This window comes from Pezoporus wallicus, unplaced genomic scaffold (genome assembly GCF_028554395.1).
Source record: "Pezoporus wallicus isolate ANWC-B61680 ecotype Strahan unplaced genomic scaffold, APGP_CSIRO_Pwel_v1 contig_161, whole genome shotgun sequence".
Taxonomy (NCBI): domain Eukaryota; kingdom Metazoa; phylum Chordata; class Aves; order Psittaciformes; family Psittacidae; genus Pezoporus; species Pezoporus wallicus.
In genome coordinates, this window is record NW_026642654.1 from 5,512,233 (window position 1) to 5,536,190 (window position 23,958).

The 23,958-nt window shown below is 44.1% G+C and overlaps 1 protein-coding gene across 6 annotated transcripts in view; it reads right to left on the minus strand.

The window, feature by feature from the left end:
- HPCAL1 (hippocalcin like 1) overlaps nucleotides 1-23,958 on the minus strand; it is a 78,295-nt gene that overhangs the window by 18,632 nt on the left and 35,705 nt on the right. Inside the window, exon 1 of one of the 6 annotated variants that reach the window (XM_057431825.1) lies at nucleotides 8,635-8,763. The exons of the other annotated variants lie outside the window; for them this stretch is intronic. The gene's annotated coding sequence lies outside the window, so the exon portion shown is untranslated. Of the gene's footprint in view, nucleotides 1-8,634; nucleotides 8,764-23,958 lie in introns of those variants that run through there. 6 annotated transcript variants of the gene reach the window in all.

Consider the following 23,958-nt stretch of genomic DNA (forward strand, 5'->3'; position numbering starts at 1 on the left):
AAAGGAAAATCTGGAAGCTACATTTACACTTGCAATGCCACCTCATCACACTATTTCTCAGCCCCATTTACCTTTTAGCCCTTTCTCATGTGGCCTACAGGGCTTCAGTAGACCCTTTATTCTAATGGATGGAGACACTCAGCCTGTTCCGTTCATCCATCCTGGCTCTTTGCCTCCCTGCCCACCTCAGTGGCCACACCAGACCTTCCTCCATTGCCTCCCTCCTGCCTCTTGCATTGTCCCATATATAGATCATGAACACTGGAGCCAGGACAACCTGTATGTTGGACAACAGTACTGATAAGCAAATACTGGCATTGACCAAAACATACCCACTCCTAATGAATACTGATGGGAAATTACTTTGCTTGAATTTAACAGAATCAGACCCTAAATACAGTAATACGTAATTGCAGATCATCCAGAGCTTTCCTCTGTACAGTTCTACACCAGTTATCTGTCCATTTTAACGTACATATTCTGTTTTCACGCCTATCACCTGTCCTCTTCTTCATCCTGAGCATCAGACCATGGCAGAAAGCTGTTTGTTGTCTTTCAACCTATCCTTAGTGTGCTGGAGCAATCACTGCCTATTAACTCAATCGTAGGATCTTGTGCTGTGCCAAAGTTGCTTAAATCTATGTATCAGGTATTTTCAATGAGGTGGAAGATTTAATAGGGGAAAATAAGGGAGAGAAGGAAGGCTAGACAGATAAAGAAGCCACGTGGAAAAAATATACTTCAAATTATATTCTCAAAACAAAAATGAAGATATAGTCAGGTCAGAAATAACCAAGTTTAGCACACATTTCTGCTACGGTCTCTGTTAAGAAAAGGCATTGCTTTGAAATGGGATTGAATAAACAAACTTAACCTTCCTGGAGGAAAAAATTAGCTCATGAATGGCTTTGCACAAAGCAATTACCCACTGGTTTGGAACAGACGTCTGGTTTTGACCTGGTGAGATAGCCATCGAAACTGTGCTTTGTCCAAAACTGGGAGAGATAAAGTTATCAACTCCTCCCCCATTTTTCAGGGAGCAAAAGTCAGAACTACTTCTCATAGCAATTATCTGCCAGGTTCTGCCAGATAGGGTTCACTGGACAACAAAATGCGCTCAGTAAATGTACTGTCATTATAAAACTCCTGGGTTTTCTCCACTAATTCATATTATGGCAGTACAGTGAGCACCCAGCTGAGAAGGCAGCTTTGTTTGGCTGCAATTAGCCAAAGTGCAATAAAAAACAGCCTGTGGCAACACCAAATTTGCAGTCAGAAGTGAGAGGGGCAGACCTGCTTGAGTGCCAGCCCCGGAGAGGTGGCTTACTCACCATGGGCATGCAACAAAGCAAACACTTAGTGCCTCTGTTCCTGCAAATTAGGTTTGTCTATTATAGGTTATTTCTCTTTTTCTTGTTGCTTCCAAGCCATCTCGATATCCTATAAGCTTCCATTACTCAGTTTTGTCCTAATGGTTTCCATACAGAGCTATGCCAGAATGGATGTATCTCAATATACTTGCACTTTGATGTACTCACTGTTTTCAATATTCCTGAAGATGAACTGCTCCTCTTGGAAACACCATGTTTGGGCTCTTGATATGGCAGATGCAGCATCACTCACTGACTTTCTTCCTGAGTTTCATCCAAAAAGCCAGCCAGGCTTTGTTCCTACCATCCCAGTCCCGGGCTCTATGAGCTCTACCAGCTCAAAATCATCTTAACTTCCAGCCCAATTGTATTCAGTGCTGGTGATCATATCTGCTCTGCTACCAATACCATCTTCTCTCAATCTTCCCATCATTCCCACATCAGCCTTGGCTTTCCTGGCTTAACTGACCAGACTCTTCTTGCCCCCTTTGAGACACACGTTTTCCTTTCCCTATGCCATAGAAATCCTCCTCTGCTCTTAGTGCAGTGGCAGCCTTCTGACTCCTGACCACCAGGACTGCATGTGCCATCCTGAACAAGTCTCACCTTAACACCAAGTTTCCTTATCTGCACTGGGAACTCATCCAAGAAGGGGATTTGTCTTTTCACCTTAGTGCGTTGGGTCAATCTGTGTTCAGCTCTGTCTGGGCTCTTCTCCACATTTTGAGATGAGCAGCTTCTACCCCATTCAGAGATGTACTGCCTGTGCATTTCATGCCTTTTCTGTCACTACCCCCGGGGTTACCCAGCTCTCTCAGAACCATGTTCTGATATTCCTCCACATTAATCACAAATGGCAGTGTTGTGGTATTAGGCTTCTGTGATCTGTGCCTTCCCAAATGAGGAGCTTCAAAACCCATCCACTGAAAAGGTCTAATGAAAGCGATGTAAAAGTTCAGTGGAAAAACAGTGTTAAGAAGTAAGTGATCTGACACGTTTCTGGAACATCTCCACATGTAAAACCTAGCGGTGCAAGTCACACAATGACCTTCCAGTTTCTTCTCCAGCTGTGAGAGGAGATGGAGAAAGATCACTTCTACTGTTCATCCAGTGTGAGAACAGGGAATAATGGTGTATTTGTTTCATAAACAAAACAGCAGGCTTGTACAAAACCAAACCAATCTAACCACAGCCTTAACTAGAAGAGACAACAATCACTCTCTATTTGCTATTCAACAGGATCTGTGTATTAGAAAACATTTCAGCAAGTGCAGCTTCTCACACACATATATTTCTATTTTACCTAAAATTAAGGTCTTTTTACTCCGAAAGGGGTAGTTTAAAATCTCACACATCAGAGAAACAGCTGTAACAAACACAGAAGTCCATTAGGCAGTTTGCTCTGAAAATAAAATAACACCCACCTTAACTAGAGCAGTGAAAAAAGGACTGAAAATACCTGAGTGCCATGAACAGGTTGCAGCCCCCCTGGAGCATGAGTCTCAGTATCTGCCACAGGAGCAGGTGAAGCAGATCAGCAAGCACATGTTCACACATGCTTACAGACACATGGGGCTTACAGTCAATGAGAGATTTGCCACTGAGAAGAATACTATTTTTTGGTGACATCTGAAGAAGTGTGCCCTTTGCTGCTTTAGCAGACCATGGGTGGGACCATGGTCACCTGGCACAACTCCTCCCCTAGCTCCAAGCAGTGCTCTCACTGGAGCAACACAGCATGACTCTCTGCAAACCAGGAAGGCGCCCTGGATTGGGTCATTGTGCAAGCAAATGGATGGGGAAAAACCATGCAAAAATACCACAAGTTTGCCAAAACTTCAGGCTATGCCATAAGGGTGTTTGGCTGTACGCTGAGGCATGCAGGTAGCTTTGGCCAAGCACAAGCCTGCTCAGCCAGGCACTTGCTCCGACGGCCCACCGCTGCCAACACATCAGTTGTGAAAAAGCCTCAAACCCCTGCATGTCTCAGCACGCCACTGAAAAAATCTGCTTCATCCCCCAGAATGACTTTTCCTATAGAAAGTGACTGTTTCTTGACTGAAACTGCTCTTTCCAGCAGGGAGGGGAGCTGCGGCCGCACATTTCTCCAGGCTGCGCCAGCAAACCATGGGGCTGCCAGGAGCACTGCAGGCAGAGCTTAGGGAGCTCTGCAACAAAATAGCACCACTCTCTACACACAAATAACTCCACTAAAACACACCCAATTTCTTGATGCTGCTATTGCAGGCATGGAAATAGTGGTGCTTGCAGCTCTTCCACAGAAAACCACGTCATGCACACGCTCTAGCCTGTGCTACGTTTAACAGGAGCAGCCTGGTTTCACTTATTCATACAAGCAGTGGGAGCTGCTTTGCTAAAAGCACATCATCTTAGGTGGTATGCGTTAAAGTTGACTAGTGGCAAAGCTACTGCTCCAGCTCCGATACGGGATCGCATCTGCCAGCAGCTGCCCCAGCCCAAAAGCAGGAAGCTGGAGCTCTCCTGCTGCAATGCAGAGAAAGTGGCCTCTGCTGTGCCAGGCACCATACACAGGGCTAAAAAAAGCCTTTCTCTGTGCCAAAAAAGTGGGTAGACTAAGTAGAAAGACAGGTGATGGGAATTCCCTGCTTTGACAAGCAGCCGGCTGGAGAAACACATCTTGCAGCAGCAAACATCCCCCTACATCGACAAGGTGGAGAGTCCCCTCAAATCAGTACTGGGCAGGTCTAAGGACAGAGGCTGGGAATAAAGAAAAGCTGCTTGATAAGTGGCAACACTTTGAAAGCCTAAGATAACAATCTGCTTCCTCTCCTTTAAAAGGTTATGCACCTCTTTCTACCGTTGCCTCCCAGTCCATAAACATCATTAAAACTCACCCTGACTGAAATACTAGATGCCTCATGTCTTGAACTTGAAGAACATTTTTTTCCACTCAGACACAGGAATTTTGCTTGCCTTCATCAAGCAGCAGGGCCAACAGTTGTTCAAGTACAGTATGAATATCAGCCTTTGCCAGCAAACAAATGCAGATTTTGGCACCAGATCTCACAGGAATAATCACAGAATGGTTTGGGTTGGAAGGGACCTTACAGATCACCTAGTTCCAGCCCTCCTGCCATGGGCAGGGACAACTTCCAGTAGGCCCCATCCAACCTGGCCTTGAACACTGCCAGGGATGGGGCAGCCACAACTTCTCTGGGCAACTTGTGCCAGCGTCTCACCACCCTTACAGTAAAGAGCTCCTTCCTAATCTAAACCTACCCTCTTTCAGTTTAAAGCCATTCTCTGTGTCTTGTCACTACAGGCCCTTGTAAAAAGCCGCTCTCCAGATTTCTTGTAGCCCCCCTTTAGGCACTGGAAGCTGCTGTAAGGTCTCCCTGAAGCCTTCTCTTCTCCAGCTTGAACAGGCCCAACTCTCTCAGCCTATCTCCACAGGAGAGGTGCTCCAGCCCTCTGACCATCTTAGTGACCTCCCCTGGAATTGCTCTGACAGGTCCAGGTCTTTCCTGTGCTGGAGACCCCCGAGTCGAATGCAGTGCTGCAGGTGGGGTCTCACAAGAGTGGAGAAGAGCGGGAGAACTGAGCTGCTGGCCACGCTTTCTGGGCTGCAAGTGCATGTTGCTGCTTCATGTCCAGTATTTTGTCCACCCATACTCCCAAGTCCTCTGTTCCTTCATTCCCCAGCCTATATTGATACTGGGGCCCCCAGGTGCAGAACCTTTCACTTGGCCGTGTTGAACTTCACAAGGTTCACATGGACCCACTCCTCCTGTGGAGCCTGTCAAGCTCCCTGTGTATGAGATCCTTTCTTCTTTCAAATGTTATCAACTGCACCACTCAGCTCAGTGTCATCTGCAAAGTGGCTGAGGGAGCACCCAATCCCACTCTCTCCGGCATTAATAGGTTAAAATACACAACAACACCTCACAAGAAATAGCTCAGACCAGAGCAGACCAAGCAATCCCACATGCGGGACTAAAGAATATATGCACAGCTAAGATGGACCACTCTTTCTAGAAACTTCATTTCCATGCTTTATTTATTTGTATTTAACAAACTAAAACTCTAAGTGCCAACCTGAAGGCTCAGTGACAACCCATACTAAACAAATTAGCTACTCAGTTCATTAAAACACTTGATAGCTGCTTTACTTCCTTCTGTTTATGCTCTACTAATCTCTCCACTTCTCTGTGTCTGATAATTACAGAAAAAACCATCCATTTCACTTTCTGTTTCTGACCAGAGAAAGCATAATGAGCACACGGGCTACTGGGATTTTTTAAATGAGAAGTATTATTCTCCATATACTTTCAGTAAATAATCCCAGTGTGCTTAGGTATGAAACAGATCTGCAAAATTAAATAGGCAAGAATGTAAACTTAAGAGTCTCTGCTTTGAAATACTCCCAGCCTCACCTAAGGAGCGACTCGGCTGGAAAGTTATTTATCGAAACAAAGAGGCCAAGTGATGCAGGAGCTCCAAAGACACGGCAAGGAGAGCAGGGAAGGTAATGCCTAAGTCAGTTATGCAAGTGGGGAAGCGCAGGGTGAAAGGACGGAAGGACTCTGTGGACTGCACAGCAGTCAGCCTCGAAAAGCTCATAAAGAGCTTTGGCAGGAACTGGCCACCCCAGTGATGGTGAAGCCAGGCTCCAGAACCACTGGCTGTGGGACCCCACATCTGGCACCCCAAGCAGCAGGGCAAAGCTCCTGGTGGTTTGCTGCGAAGCTCTGTGCTTGCTGGGCACGTGCATGGAGCCTGCGGGATGCTGGGGAAAACAACAAAAGGGCTTTGATGCTTTCTCTGCCATCTATCCCGGGTTTTAATGCTGTTTGGTTTGTTGGGGTGGGTTTTTCTCAATTTGCTGCTGAAGTGCCCACAAACAATGAGGCTATTGAGCATTTACTACAGCGTGAGATTAGTTTGGGTTTCAGTTTCTGCTGAGCCAGCTCATTTCCTTCCACATTCTTACAGGAACAGATGCTAAAATACAAATGGGCATTCATCATCATAAAAGCAGAAAAGGGAAAATTCTCATAACAGCAGTTAAAATTATTCTTTTTTCATGGCTTTAGCCAGAACCATTCAACAGCTTGCTCCTCCATCTAATTATATCACATTAAAGAGGCAAGGAGCTATTATTTTGTCTTTAATAACAAAAAAACCCACACACACCTCAAAATACCAAAAACGCCAACCAACCAACAATAAAACTGGCTAAACTGGACAGATCAAAAGAAGTCTTCAGAGGAGCTAAATATAAAAATTGCTTTTGTCCCTTTCCATCACACATGACTGTGGTGCTGCCTTCAGACACTGAATTTAATTGCTGCAGCAATTAGTCACAAAATTCACAGCAAGTTGAAACTGCCAGATACACCAAAGAGCATCCCTGCACTACAGCCCGGTCTTCCCCCACAGAGGAAAACCAACCAGGTGAATAACCCACAGTTAATAAAAAGCAGCTAGCCATCCCTGGGCTGGGACATAAGCAAGAACAAGGCCAACAGCCTCGTGCCTCCACTCAAGTCAGTGCAGGAGCATCCCTTCCCCTCTTCCTCAGGCACTTTGGTACCCAGGGGTCACAGCCCAGAGCATCCCCACAGGGCAATGTAGCAGAGACAGAGTCACCAGTGCTTGGACTTTATTTGGGGGAAAAAAGGCAGAAAGAAACCACACTGTGACGCTCATCAGAGCCCTGCTTCACCACATCAGCCACATTTTTCCTTCCACCCACAATTATTCCCTTCACAATTACTTGTGTGCAACTGCCTACAGTCTTCTGGAAACTAAATGGCATCTACCAACTTTACCCCTCCTCAGAAAAGCCCCAAGTATGGCAAAACGCTCCCCCTGGCAGCTCTGCTATTCTAGATGCTTTGCCAGTTGGATCTGCAATGCCTCCACACCCTTTTTAAAGTACCTTTCACATACAGATGTAATATTCATCATCCACTAATGTTTTTAAAAGGCCAGATGCTTCTCATCGGCTGCACCAGGTGGGCAACCCACCACTTGGCAAACCCGTAACTCCCTGGTGACCACAAGCACCACCTCCTCTGGGCTGGCAGAAAAATACTTTAATACAGGTCAGAAAATCAAGACCATGAAGGGCTGAAGGCACCAATTCTCCCATGAGGCTGCTATGTGAGCTAACAAGCTATGATGTATACAATGTAAATATATAGACGATACGCAGGTTGGTAGGACTAATGACAAGAAATCACTGGTAAGACCTAGGAGGACTTCCAGAGAAAGCTTTCCACACCATAAACTTCTGGATTAAGACTAGTGAGGTAGGTTCGTGGAGGTAGAAATCAGGTCCATGGAGGTAAAAATAAGGTTCATCAAGGCTCATGGAATAAAATGAATTTAGCTCATACAGAGAAGAAAGTAAAGCTCCCTGCTGTCAACTCAGGCCAGAAAAAGGCTCTGCAATATCTTACTGACCGTGAGGGGAGTTTCAATCCTGCCTTAAAGAGCAGAGAAAATGACACAACTTCCTAAAACCTTTGTCAGCTTATTCATAAACATTTTAGTATTACAAACATTTTAATCATCTGTGCATCCCCTGTACAGTATCATTAGGCTTTCTTAAAAACAAACAAATAAACAAAACCCCATATCAAAACCAGAAAAAAAACAATATAGTAGGCAATGTCCTAGTATCCAACATCCCTAATGAAAAACAAAGCTACCAACACAGCTCTCGGTGAACACAACTTCCCTGCGGTTTCTCACTTCCCAGCTGCAGCTCTCCTGGCACCAGCTCAGCAACCACCCCAGCACCGCACTACTCCTCCCTACCTGGAGAGCAAAGCCCTCCAAGAGCCAGTACAGCTGCCATTGCTCAGTGTCCTGATGACTCTCGAGCCAAGTTTCAGCACAGATTATGCCACCATAACGCCATGCTGCTGCACTGGCATGAGAGGATACCTTATACATTTCTGATGGCTTCACTGATGCTCTTCTTGCTCAGCTGTTTCCCCCAGAGCAGCAGCTGGACCTCTAAACTACTCTCTGGGATTCAGGGTTTAAAGCAATCACCTCCCTCATCACCAAAACAAATGCTTGGGCCTGATAGAGGACCTACATGATCACACCATGACATCTACTTACAGGCGCAGAGGACTTCATGCAGCCACCACCCCACCCATGACCGGCACCCAAAGGTGCCTACATACCAATTGACAGCAGCATGTCCCCCTGCACCTGGAGAAAGACTGATCCCACCACCATCCCTGCTTCCCACCAGCTCCCTCACCTCGTCCCTCTGGCTGCCCCAGGCTCAGGAGGGAAGTTCCGGAGGCCAGGCCAGGCCGGCCACCCCATTGCTCCGGCTGCTCCACCACAGCCCCACACAAATCAGGAAGCGGAGGCGAGCCGGCGTTTATTTTTAGATGCTTTTTTTTTCCCTTAAATACGACACAAAAACACATGCACAAACCACACGTTTGCTCTCACTCCGCCCAGTGATGGGCTTTACGTTTTACAGCCCACCAAAACTCAGAAATTCCCTGGCAATAGTGGAGAAGAGACATCACCGTATCACCCCATATGTTTCCATTAGCACCTTCAGCATCCCCATACCTACATGGGCATAATTAGAGTCTATCAAACAATGAATTAAGTCTCTCCATGAAGCAGTCAAAGCCTGAAGTTTGCTCAGAGCAGGAACACACTCTTAGCACTGCTATGTTGCATTGCAGGTGGGGTGGCTCTGCTATCAGCTTGTCTCTTTTCCCCCCTTCCCAAAAAACACTAAGAATCCAGACATCCAGGAGCACCGGCAGCTCACACCTCCAAAGTTTTGCTGCAGACATTTCAGAGAAAGAGAGCTAGCATAAGATTATTTGTCCCTTCCCATGAGTTCAAACACAGTTTTGAATCCCTGCTAACCAGGACTTGGCTGCTGCTTCTCTTCTCCAGCTCCTCAGAATCATAGAATCATAGAATCGTTAGGGTTGGAAAGGACCTTAAGACCATCTAGTTCCAATCCTGCTGTCATGGGCAAGGACACCTCACACTAGACCATGTCGCCCAAGGCTTTGTCCAGCCTGGCCTTGGACACCCTAACCCTAACCCTGAACACTGCCATTTACCACTTCTCTGGGCAACCTCTTCCAGGGTCTCACCACCCTCACAGTAAAAAACTTATTTGTATCTTTGAGTGTTTCAGTTAAACAGCATACGCAATCTTAAGAGCCACCCCAAACTTTAGTTTCACAGGCCTCTTTTAGGGATGCCAGGATGGGGATGCGAGCAGCACCACCCTGCTGCCCAAACCACCCCACTGTGTGATGCAGGTAGCAGCATCCTGAATGCATCACCACAAAGGGCAAAGCTGTCCACAGCCTCTGCTCACCTTACGGCGAAAAGTTTCTCCTGCACTGTTAACAAAAAATTAAATCTTCTGTTGTGATAAAGAAAAAGAAGAGGCTATTGGTGAGAAGAGCTTCAGGCTTTTGCTACACTGGAGACACATAACAATGATACAGCTGCAAGGCTGCAGGTATCATTAGTTACCTTGTCTGTGCCTTATGTGATGACGTACAAAGCCCATTCAACACTCTCCGGTAACACATCAAGGTGCCTGATGCCTAGATTAAGTATCTCTTTGCTTAAGAACTGAAAGTTATTTTACAGAGTTGATGGGGAAGTGCATTTGCTGGCCAAAGGGGAAGCCTTATGCTTGTATACCCATGCCCTGAAGGAGACGGTGGAAAGCAGCACCAGTGGGCTGAAAGGGGCTGCCAGTACCCCCTGAGGGCACAGAAGCCCGGCACCAAACACAAATGAGCTCCCAAGGGAAAGGCATTTACGTGTCAAACCTCTCATTTCCAAACTCCAAAGAAGCCTACACACTTCTCTTGCAGCCTAATGGACTGTGTTTATTGCTGCATCCTTCACTTTATAGGTCAACATATACCAGAGAGCTAGCAATTCTCAGCTAATCAGATTTCCATGCAGACTGACAAATGGCTCCCAATGAGAATATAAAAACCCCATAAAATAAACAGTCCCTATAATCAACTTTCTCGATGTAATGCAGTAAGTGTGCAGAAAACTCATAGGCCTTATTAACACATCTGACTGCACTGCACAGCAGCATCCTGGGGGCTGGGGGTAGTGGAGGGACCCCAGCCTAGACCAGCTGCAGGAAGCAGCATATTCCTGCTGGTCTTTGCTGTTTGTGCTCCACTAACGGTGTGTTATTGTAAAATTAAATTTGTGGTGATTCCTCGACATAGCATTAGTGTGCTCACCAAACGCCAAAGCCTAAAACCAGACTGTGAACGCGCACTCACAAAGCCCGCACTCCACCACTTGATTACCCCAGACTGGACGCTTCTAATAGGCAAGTCCTTTGTACCTCCCCAGCCAGACCCTAAATCCATGAACTGACATCACCAGTGGGGCAGGTAAATCCTCCTTCCCACAAAGATCAAGCACATCTCCTTGTTATCCTGCCCCTGCAGCTCTGCCGCATTCGGTCCCTCCAAACTCCAGCTCCACTTTATCCCAAACTCACTCATCACCAAGAAGAGCTTGAGAAGTTTAATGACACCACTGACACACATATAGTACCCTTTCTCCCTCCCACTGCAGCACTCATGGTGATGGTGGGATGCTGCACACCCGAGAGTTAAACCACTGAACCCAGTGAGTGAGAAGGAGAAGAGATGCCGTACAGAGAAGCAGACAGAAAATCATGACCTCCTCCTCCATGATGCCCTCAGATGGCCTGAGAAGATGACCAGGATTTCCAGTTAAAACACTGGTGCTCTCAGAGGTCTGGCTCCCAAGCTGCTGAGCATATGAAAGGGATGGTGAATTTGCCAAGGTCCCTGATCAGGTGTGAAAGAAAAGCCCTGTGCACACAATACTCTTACTGCAGCTATAAATAGTCCTCTCTGAACCAAAGTTATACACACTGTATTGGACACCCCTGACTTAATAGGATTTGCCTGGTAGCCCGAACTACCTCTAGCTACTGCAGCGCAGCCTTGCTGAGCAATTTTCACAACACATGCATACCATGTGGTGCTGCAACTGGGGGGGGAGCAGAGAGATAATCTCATGTGTTTGGTGTCCTGGTCACACTAAGGCATGAGGGGACTGAAAAATTCCTAAAGGTTTGTAATGAATTTGCATGCACAAAATGATGAGGAGAAAAATTCCAGGCTGACTGTTTCGATGTAACAAGCTCATCTCACAGCGACATTTCAGAAGCTTCTGTTTTACTACAAATGCTGTTTCTTTTCCCTTTACAGTCATCCGTTTTTATAGTGGTAGAGTAAGACAAAAAACAATGCTCTAATAAAATATATATTACAATACCATTTATATAATGTCCAATAATGTTAAATATTAGATTGTTTTCCCATTCAAGTTTATCACATCATCTCACCTCCTGTAAGTAAACTAAACAAGTTCTCTCACTGAGTCAAAACTGTATTCAAACAGATGTATAAAATAAGAATTTAAACACCCCTTATCTCACTTTATTCCTCCTAAGTAAATTCCATCCTGTTTGGGTTACTGCCTGCAATTCTGAGATGCTGACCCAAGTACTGTTATAATCCTTTACTGTATCATTCCCCCTTTGCCTTTGTGGTGTTTCAGGGCCTGCTGGTGGTGTTGAGAATCAGGTCCAGGTTGTGCCTTGACACTTCATATGCAAGATGTACTCCCTGCCCTGGGTCCTGAGGCTGGGCTGTGCTGCCAGGCCCATGCCTGCCTCCCGCTCCACCATCTGCCTCCCAAAACTGAGCCCCTATTGCTTCCATCACCTGATAAAATATTCCAAAACCTGTTCACTCATCCGCTGTGGGAAAAACTGACACTTCCATCCCCAAAATGTCAAAGTGCCAAGGACTATTTAAACCAGAAGTGAGCAGCTAGACTCCTGACTGCATAGCCAACTTCCTCACTTTTCCCTACCATTGCAAGGGTTGAGAAATCACCAGGCTGAAACATCACCCCAGCACCTTGGGGCCTCAGCCAGAGACCAAAAGACCAGGAAGCAGCAAGACTTTATGTTGCTCGGATGCAGAACAGTAAGATGTCTTCTGCTACCTTATTACGTCATCCCCATCATCAGTACCTCACAGGCAACAATCTTCAGCAAGAATGAAGTAGTACTGTTTCATATTGCATATTCCCTACCAACCCCAGCTTCCTTCAAGTTTATCCTTCAAGTGAAGCTTATGCATCACCATAAGCAACACAGGAACCGCACAGCACAATTGTAAATGCTTATCCATGTGCTAAGTATTGCAGCTTACTGACCCTACTGACTCAGGACAAGCTCTCAGTCGTGTCTGCCATCCTGGGCACACTGTGGCTCCAGGGCTTAGGGATGCAGTCTTTGTGCAGGACTTCTGTGTTTTTCTGGGATGCTGTTTGGCTATTGAGAGCACTGGGAATTTGTAACATAAGAAGAAGAAATTAAAGTTGAACTCAAACTGGTTCAATACATTCATTCTGAAACTAAAGTAGCAAAAAATGTGATGCATCATTTTTTCCTACCAGTCTTTAATGTTATGGCAAATGCAATAATGATGAAAAGGGTTGGCTCTGAGCTAACCTCACCTGTCTACACCCCATCTGCTTTTTCAGGATGTACCATGCACCACCATGGCAATGATATACATACTGTTTGCATGGCTATCTATGAAACCCAGGGACAAGTGATTGTAAAGAGACATGTATTTTAAAATTTCATTAAAGAAATGGCTGTAACACAATCACAAGTCACTCAATGCACTGGAGGCTGAATGTTGCTAAGGAAAATTATGAGCCTTCCCTGTAAATACCCTTATCTACCCACAACAGAGAAAGAGCCAGTAGCTTAACATCATCTTTATTCAACACATGTACTCGACCACAATAAGTTGATCACAATAATTCAAAACAAAGAAGCTAGCAAAATACAGTAAACCTCAATAAGCCAAGTGAAACAGGGCTAAAAGGCTCTACCAGCTACGCCTTGCACTTAGTTCCCTCCTAGGAAACCTGTAGGAGATGGAAGGACAATCTACTCCCCAAGAGCTTCTACACAGGATGGATGACAGACAGGTTCCTCCTTCTGCAAAACCAGTTTTCTTTATTATGCACAAGTGGGTAATTCAGCTCAAGGGGGAAAAAAAATAAAGGGCAGAGGGGAGGTAAGGAAAATACTTGAATGTTAGAACAAGCAAACTACTGAGCTAGAAAATCTAGATTAATTTAAGCATTCCTGCAAATCTGTAATAGACAAATGAATGGCTCCCATCTGGAAGTTCGGCAAATTAACTTGGATCCTGGTTAAGAAAACAGCACCAGAGCCTGCTTCCAGAAATGCAAATATCCAGTGCACATTTGCAATCCAATCACAGGCTAAAAATATAAGACAACTCAGAGAAATCTGATTTTATGTCTACCCTCTTAATAGGAAATAAAACAATCGCTCTCTGTAGACACAGCAATCTGGACTCATTCTTCCTGTTTGGAGAGATGCTGCAAGATGTCTTTGCATCATTAAAGTCTTTCAGCTGCTTCTGACTGCAAGGCCACAGCTCCCAGAATGGGAGCCTGACTTCTCCATCTCCTTTTCCAACTCATGCCCCTGGCTGCTCTACTGTACTGTCCTCAATTCTCTGTTTACAGCACTTTACTTGGTCCTTATCATTAAGAGCATTCTAGTTCCTTTTTCCCAGAGAGGCTCATCTTTGGCCTTCAGTAAGAGATTAAGTGCTCTTGCTCTCAGTTTGCAGACAGAGAACTCAGCCACAGGCATGAACAAGGCTCAGGACTAAACTTAGCCCAGAAGAAGGGGCTAGTGTCTCTGCCAGTGGACGAAGTAAATTAGGAAGGCAGTTTGGAGCAGGAGCCTGTTTTAAATGCTCCCTGGTGGTGCTTACCTCCTTCTAGGCTAAAGAGAGAGCCTGGGGAGACCAGGATTAGCCTCTGTGCCTGGGGACTTTCTTTCAATGCTACAACAGGAAGGAAAAGCCATTACAAGTTAATGTCATCCATATGGTTCAAGAACTGACACTGCAAGGGAAGTTTTATGGTGTTCCACCACCAGAAGGCATTCATGGAAAAAGGACATTTCTCTGTGGATGAGAGATGGCTTTCTGTGATCACAGCAGGCACAGCTGAGAATTTTAAACCAAAGGAAAAAAAAAAAAGCTTTCTAGTGACACGAAAACCAGGAAAATCAGTTAACTTCCACATCTGGTTTCAATAAACAGACAGGGAGATTGGTAAACATGGACAAAAAAAAGCACATAATGTCATCCAAACTTAGGCGAACAAAGAGCATGTTAACATTAATAGCAGCAGTCAGATAGGACAGCAGATAATTAGCCAGAAATGCACACATAAGGAGTAAGAAGTAAGATCAAGGATTAACACACTTGATACTGGGAGCCAAGACAACACAGCAGGGAAGTCAGGAAGCGGAAGAAGAAACTCAGAAGGACGTCATCATGGCCAGCCTATGATGACGTCCCATAAGTGCTAAGGGGTCAATGCTGCTTGGGAGGCCAGACAACAGCATGGGTTGTCCTACACTCTACGGAGTTTGGATGGAAATGCAGTGTAGATTGCAAGGTCCACAGCAAAACAAAAGTGCTAACAGGGTTTATCGTACTGTGGAACTGTAACTTCCTAAAACATTCAACTGAAGAAGCTACTATTAACATTAAGAGCCGACCACAGCAGACACGACAGCAATTGTAACCCTCCAGCTTCTGAACCTGAACAGGGTGATACTAATTCAGACACTCCAAATAGCCATAAGTGCTCAAAGAAAGTAACTCTGGAGGTGATGTTAAACATAGAGAGGTGGTTTGGGTGGAAGAATACTCTGAGGTGAAACATGGAAATCCTTATTTTCAATTTCCCATGAGCTTTGAGGACTAAAAGGACCTTGGCATGGAAGTCAACCAGACTGAAGTGCTCAAGGACACACTTGTAAGAGGCTTTATGGTAAGAATATGGTAAAAAAAAAAAGAGCTGGTACTTGTAGCTCCAAGCAAAGCAGGGGAGACATCTAGGGAATGATTCCCAATCTAACTGGACAAACAATCACTAAAAAAGGGATTTCAGGACTAAGCAGTGACTGCAAGGACTGGAAAAGAAGGGCTGCCTGGCAAAGACAGCTGTGTCACAGAGGTCAGGAAGCAAACGGGTAAAGAGAAATTGCCAAAGTCAAGCTGAATTAGATCATGCAAATAAAGAGCAAACATCAAAATGTTCTTCAGTGATGCAAATTAAACAAGAAACTGAAAACAACAGTAAGAAAAGTGGGAGACTAGCGGCACTTGGCTGATGCCTCTTAAAAAGAAAGCACAGAAGGGAGAGACTCTTTTGCTGTAACCACATCAGGATTGTGAACACCATATGGAAAAAATAAACCCATAGTGCTGACAAAAAAATAACCCCAAACTATTAAACAGCCCATGAGTAAGTTAAAACCAGAAGTGGGGCAGTTTTGAGTCAGGGAGGGAGGTGAACAGTTTCTCAGCAGGCCAAGCACACGAGAGGGGACCTCTCAGAGAAAACTAAGCAACAGGATGATGAGAGTCTTATGATGCGAAAACTATCTTAAAAATAAGATCAAATGGGATTGTCACCTGCAGCCTCATCCCACAGCATCCAAAGGCAAGACCACTCTCAGTGCTCTCCTTCAGCATCTCTGGATTCCTTTGCGACCTCAGCACACCATCACCCCTCTCTGATCTCTTTCAGCACTAGTTGCAGCTCAGGCTCCCACACCCAGAGGTTTGGAGGAGGGGAGGGTGCTCATTTTTAAGCACTGGTCATCTGAGTCATTTTGAAACAGGCACAAAGCTATACCACCAAAACAATGGTATCTGATGCTGGGTGGGAGCAGTTTGTCTCAAGTTTACCTTCTAAAATTTGGTAGCAAATACTTTAAGACTAAAACTAAGCTTTGCCCTGAACAACCTTACCATAGCACAGATGTCTGCCTGGAGTTCACTCCCAAACTTTGGCATTCTGAGCAAAACCAAACTGCATCATTTATAAGCACTATCATGACTGCTTCTTCCACCACATGGAGTTAACAAAAGGGGATTAATTTACTTGAGAAATCTAGGATTAAAAAGTGTGCAGTATGAGCCAGTTTTTCAACATTCTCCAGTGAATGAAAGTGTCACTATCAAAGCACAGGGTTGCCTTTAGGAGATGAGAAAATATTTTGTAGCTCCATCAAGCCAGTATTCAACATTACATGCAGTAACTGGCTTTGTGCCTGAAGTTAATTGAGAGTTAAAATCAAAATCTTGCAACAACAGAACTGCCATCAGACAAGCCAGAGACGCAAACCTATTATTGTCCAAAAATATTATTATATTATTAACCAGAACAACTTAAGGAAATAGTAAGAAGCTATTATGAGTAACTCCATGACTTATGCCCGCTCCGCTGCTGCTCAGTAGCTCCAAGCTGTCTCAACTGGGTATACAACCAAATGTATCATCGCTATCCACAGCAATGAGAAACAGCTTAACCTCTAACCTGAGGTCAGATTTGAGGACATTTCCTCAAACCAAAAGACAATTAAAACCAGCATGAGCACATAGGCAAGTCCATGGCATCAACAGACACTAGAGGATTTTTGTGAGTCAGTGTCTCGATGCAACATGGTACATAGTGTTATGACTTGTAGCTGTAAAAATGTTAAAAATGTACAAGTTCACAGAATGCATGAGGACCCAAACTGAAGTCTCCTCTGCAGCCCTGCCTTTTCTTTCACAAACCACTGCCTTTTGAAATGTTTACTCATGTCCCTAAATTCAGCTCCTTAACTAAGTGCTGGGATGTTCTCTCTCCACACCACATAGCCAAAAGGAGACCTTCTGAGAATAAAACCAGGACGTAAACAGGTATTCCCATTACAAGGCCTACTCCAGATGGTAAAATAATCAGTGAATATTTTCACATGCTCTGCACATGATGCTGCTAACTCAAGAAAAAGAGCGCTGTGACCTCCCATAAAAAAGAAAAGCTCTTAAGTATCATTATTTACCCAGATTAAGCATGCATCTAAATGCATGGATAAATCCTGTCAACCCCATGATAATTTAAGCGTATGTCTCAAATGAAATACAAGACTGAATGGTCTTCTGGCTTAGGGCAGACTTTAAATCCCTTTCATTACACACTTTTCAGCATGAGACAGAAGTACAACGATGAAGCAAAGGAGTAGATCAAAAGAGAAACAGGCTACAAATCACAATTTATTTTATTGTCAGGATCTTATCTTTAAAACATTCCTACAGGGAAGGAGCAGCAGGGAAGAGGCTCACAAATTGTTTCAAAGACACTACTGCGCTGGCTGTCTGCTAGTAGATTAATCATTTAGTGTCCACCTAGCAATAACCATAATGGTTTTGGAAGACATTCATATTGCAAAGTTGTAAGAACATATAGCAAGATGCAGTAAAGCTGAATTTAACCTTTCTTCATATTACATTTGCTTTAGACGTGTTATCTCCAGTACAGAAAGAACTAACTTCAAGGAAAAAAACTGTCATGTAGATTAAAGGTTATTGATTACCCAGACAACAGTTCCAGCCCAGCAATTTGAGATCTCTCCAAGGGGAAAGAAAGAGATGGCATTTACAGAAACGGCTTCTAATGAGAAAACCTTAAGGTAAGGAAGGTGAACCAGAGAGCAACAAGCGTCAATTTTCATCGATTACAAACTATGGTTTGCTCTTTTGGTTTTATAATTGCATTTCCCTTTATTACTACAGTCCCTATGCTTTACCTTCCTTCAGAAACACCCACTGCTAGGCTAGGGTGGCCAGAGATGGATTATATCACAGTAACTATGCACAAAGCATATTAAGCCTTGCTTAAACTTGCATTTTGCCAAGGAGAGCCTTAAATTCATCAGTTTAAGAAAAACCCTGGAACAACTGGTGTCATCAGGGGACTGTCCCTTTTTTCACTGGTGATTTGAACAGCAGTTTTGCACAGAGCTCCATGATGAAGGAGTATTTTATTTCTAAAACAAGTCCCAGTATCCGAAGCAGGTAAATTAACTTCAGAGACAGCACCGAGCCCGAAGAAATCACTCTTCCTAAGAAAAAAAACCAAAACCCAAATAGAAACAAACACACAACACTCCCACCCCCATCCAAAAATGAAAAAGCTGCTTCTTGCAAGTCTCCTCCTGACAAACCAATCTTACTGAAGGTAACCACGGAGAAGTCTCCCCATTGGCCGAGGGCCTGAGCCAGAAGGACTTGGGGAACGAACCAAGTTCGTTCGATGGGCCAGTGCTCCATCATGGAGTTTCACATGGTTTTCTGCAGACAGAAGAAACACACTCCTGCAAAGCTAATCCTCATTACACTCTGTGTTACAGCTGCGGGATGCCAAGAGTGTTGAAGCTCTAACACTTGGGCTATACAAGAAAACCCAACCACAGGGTTGTCACAGCTTCTAACAGCCCTTGGTTCTGCAGGTACTGGATGTGCCTTCACCAGATATGAAGTACCTGCAGTTCCTCTATTGTGAGAGAAAAGGAGCTAAAAAAAACAAAGAAGAGCAGAAGGCAGCTATGGTTTAAAGAATGCTCTGAACTGAGCTACAGCTGAGCTTGCACACAAACAGATTTGGGTTTCATGGACAAGCAGCAACAGTACAAGAATTAAGTAAACAGCCATTTGTCAAATATAACTTCCTAAAACAGTTTGTCAGAAAATGGCAACTTTGGTGGAGTGAAGCAATAGGATGGAACGGACATTCTCACAGCATCACGTTTTTATTTAGAGAGGACAAACAAGAAAAAAAATAAATACATCTTGCAGATGGCCTGTCTCGGAGTGGCCCTGATAAAAGCCTCTGCAAGCTGACCCTGGGCCAGCCACATTCCAGCTCCAACTGCACAGCCTGCAGAAGCATTAGCAGTAATTAAGAAAAGCCAACTGTGGTGATGAGCCAGACCTTTGTAAAAGAAATACACGCTGCACTGATACAGATTTCTTTTTCCTTTCACTTTCTGGTGGACTAACATGGTACGCTCCTTATAAAGACAATTCCCAAGTGCTTGACAGTTGCTGCTTCACTCTTGACTCATCGAATCCCAAATGGGACCCTTGGCATCACTCATCCCAGCAGGCCTCAAGGGCAGCACCAAGGACTTTATGTGCAAATACTGCTCTTCCAAACGGCCACTCGTGTCTGAAGCACAGCCCCTGGGAATTCACTGTGATCCTACAAAATGTATTGAGAACCACTGATATGGCCCAGTACCTCTTTATTTAAAGAATTTCTCCATTCAGCCACCACCCATTTGGCCTACACCATCTGTTTTCAGATGATACGCAACTCTGACCTAAAAGCCTCCAGAGGATGGAGAAACCCACTAGAGCCTGAAACAATTTGTGCTGAACAGTGATGTTCTTCCACCATTAAGCAGGCCTACGGTGCACATATATAGCTCAGCACTCACTTGTACGGCTCACTGAAGGATTAGTTGGCTCGTTCAGGCAGGCAAGGGTAGACCCTTAAGTCGGTTAAGTAATTTGAGGCAGGATGATCATCTGTCTCCTCCCTGCCCACAATTAACTATTCCATATCCCTTGTCTTGCTAGGGCTGAGTACTGCTGGGAAAGCAAGTGAATGAGAGGAGCTGAGCTTCTAGCATGGCCAGGAGAACCCCTCAACCCTAAGCTTCCAGGGGTTTAAAGAAAGTTGTAACAAAAGGAGCTGATCCCAGAGGTGCTCCAGGATCCTGCTCATTCCACCTAAAGTTCAGTGTTTCAAACAGAAGGGAAATAAAGCAACGAAGCTTTGCTGTAAGCTAATGAATTGTGTATCTATGGCTCAGATGGCTGTGAAGACCATGACAAGCTTAAAACAGCCTGCAAATTTCTAAAATTAAATGGCTTTTGGTGTTACAAACGTTGGCCATCTGTTCAAATGCTCATGTTATAGCTAATTTAACCTTTCTTCTTCCACTCTCTTCTCCTAACTCAAGCTCCCCAGGAACAAGAAACATGGCTAAAGTCATTGCAGTTAGACAGCTCTCCTCTTCCACAAAGAACTGCCCACAGAAAACATGTTTATGGTTAGGACAGACTATGGAAGCAAAGGAGAAAAGAAAAGTGGTGATAAGAAGCAGGATGTTATCTAGGTCTCACAGGACAGCTAAAATCTGCAGAAAGCCAGGACTGCAGGTGATATTCAGAGGAGAACTCATCATTTCGAAAGCTGTGCTCAATGTCTCTGACACAGCAAGAGACCTCCAGCCCACCTTTTCCAACCTCATCTCAGGATATGGAGGGCTTCAAAGTGAAGTATGACTGCTCTCGACGGATTTCATATATATTTCTAATGAAACTAGCTTCAAAAAAATAATAACTTAAGAAAAAGATTAAAAATCACTCTGTAATTACTCAGCAAGCAAGGCCAGCCCAGGCTTATAGGGAGAGAAGTGGGTTCTGAGCCATGTATGGTATGAAGTGAGATGACACAAAACCACCAAATTCTGCAGTTCAGCATTCTTTCACAGTCTGCGTTATTCTGTTTTCTGTTCCTTGTAATAAAAAGAGGAGCAGGAAAAGGAAAGAAAGAACATCATGAGTTCTGATCAAGATGAGGAATTAGGGGGAATGGGAGACAAAGCAAAATTAAGCAATTTGCAGGAAGAAACCAAGCCTGGGCTGGTTTAATTTCCCAAGCTGGGAAATTAAAAGTTAAAAAGATGTGAAAGTCAGTGGCTGAGAATGAGTAGGTCTTCTGAAACCACCAAACCCTCCTGAAATGCCTCTTCAAGGAAATTGGCCACTCAGATCCCAAGTAGCCCCTGTCCATCAGGACCTCTCTGGCATGAAGGAAAAGGCAATACATGCATCTTTATGCCTCCAGCTTTAGGCTAGGAATGATGGCTTCAAAGGAGACAAGGCAACATACTGCTTTATCGTGTACCATTTTAAACCAGCTGGAGTTGGAACAGGTTTTGATGGAGGTATTTGGATAAAATGCTGCACAACTGAGACACTGTGGTGAACTACCCACTGCATTAAACACAGCCAAGTTCAGATGGAGAGAAGTGCCCCCATATTTGCTTGGAAACCAATCTGGGAACAGGTGTGAATTCTTGGTATTGGAGGTGGCTTAATTCAAGGGAATAACTGAATGAATTACCTGGAAACATTGCCACTTGTTATTTTCTAACACCTTCAGCACAAAACCTAGCAAACGTTTAGCAGCCTGACCTTTGGGATGAATGTAAAAGCAGTGCTACAACACCAAAACAAAATATTTTCCTGTTTTTTTTTAAAGTCAATAGGACTGGTATTACTTGAAGAATGGTAGCCTCAGGGAATCTGTTTCACTGCAAAACTGTTTAGGCAGCTGTCATTAGTTTAAAAGCCCATTTTTGTTTAATGACTGCAGTTTCACATTTTCCCAATGCCATGCATGATAACTGTCATCCCTAAACCTTAGATTTATGAAAGCATCCAGCAGCATCATTGTACTCAGGGGTCTGCTGATATCCCCATTATTAAACCACCTCCTACAAGTTTTGACTTGCATAAAACCCCTAGGTTCTGGCTAGGTGCTCTCAGGCAGGATGCTGCTCCATTCCCACAGGGTATCTGGGATACCAGGCAGACCCATCATCACCCTTGGCTGGGCATCTTGTAGAGCACGGGAGGCTGAAGCGAGAAGGATTCTTGAGATGCAATGAGAAAGAAAAACCCTTTACAGTTGTTTAACTAGCAATAGAACAACCCCCTTGCCATCATGGGAAGGTTTTGGGAGGGATGGAGGGCATGGTAAGGCTCACTCTCCAACTAAGTCACACTTTATTCCGGGTGGAGAGACAATGTGCTAGAGGGGAACTCAACCACAGAGCTGGGAGTCTGAAACAAGCAAAAAACCAGCCTGCAAAACCAAACCCCTTCCCTAGAGACTATGACCACTATCTTTAAAAGCACACTGATTCAAAAAGACAACCTGAAGTAATTTCCCGGGTACTCTATGAAAGTTAACATTTAGTACCTTCCCGCTTTGAAATGTCTTTTGCAGCTGCTATCTTTCATCAATTCTCCATTCAGTTGCCATTTTGCAGATAAATTCATCTGCTATCTTTACAGTGGTGTACAGGGACCATTCAGTCCTTTTACCTGACTATACAAGGAGCAGAGTCTGTCAAATATATTTGGTCAAACTTAAAACAAAAATCTCAATGAAAACTCAAGCAAAACAAAAGGAAAAAGCTTTTTCCTCAGATTCAGAACACTTAGGCATTTGCAAACTCAGGGAAGGTGCTCCTAGGATATTCTAAACTCAACCTGCTCAAGGTTTTGAATACTAAAGTTTCTATTTTCATACTTTTACATTAACATATCTATTGTGTTCCTTGTTACAGCATTAAAATATTTCATCACAATTCAGAAAGAAGATATTTTAACCTAGAAAAAAAAGACATGAAAAGCAAAGTGCCTTCGTGATTCCAATATAAATGATCAGAACTAGCTTAGTAACTATTCTGACAGATAGGTAGCAACGGTACATCACAAACAAGGACACTTGATATACACCCTGAAGGATACATGCTTTAATATTGACATGCCATGAAAGAAGTTTTTGATGGTAAATCCCTGAAATGAAATTTCCTCCTCTAATTACAAAAGCTAATATTTTTCTTAAACTATTTTTCCTTGCATTTCATTGAACAAAATGTCAAATTATATTCCCCTTGAAATTCAATGAAGACCACATTTCCTTTTCTTTTTTTTTTTTGTAGAATTAAAAATTCCTTGAATTCTGTAGTTGAATCCATTTCATTTTTACTGCAGCAGATTCATCATATTTTGTGACTACACTCCATTTGCTGATGAAATCAAAATTGCGACAATTAATTCTCAGGCACCAGGGTGTAAGACAGACAGACAGACAGCAAGCACCTAGCAACTAAAATCTCTCCCACAGTGCCTGCACCAAAGTAGGAACAGAGATACCAGCTGGGATCTACAGCCCAGTCTTCTTCCAGCTCTCCAACCCAGTCTGCACTTGAAGAGAACAGAATAGTGCAGTTAGAAGGGACCTACGATGAACATTTAGTACAACTGCATGCTTCTGTTGGACTGAAGCTTCATCCCAGATGACAACAACAAAATCTGATGGTCAGATCTGCTTCCCAAGCAATGCAGGGCAGCTCTCTGGAAGGAAGCAACTGTGATTTTGATTGCTAAGAGACAAGATTTTCTAGTAATCCAAGGGCAGTATTCATAAGTATGAAATGCTTGGGGAGAACGAAACAAAACTGTCTGGCTTAGCTCAGACCCTCTTTGCTCTGACAAAAAACAGTTTGCACCCCACCAACCTCACTGATGCTCTGCTCGAACTTCACCAGAACACTGTGCAGGAGGAGGGCAATACCTGGATGTGACAACAGAGGTAGATGCAACACATGGTGGTGGTCAGGGGAAAAACAAAACAATGCCTTCCCCCCTAAAAAACATAAAGCCCCAAACCAAGCTTCTCAAACAGAACTGTTAACAAAGCAATGAGACCCAAGTCATTGGCTGCAGCAGGAATTCAGCAAAAT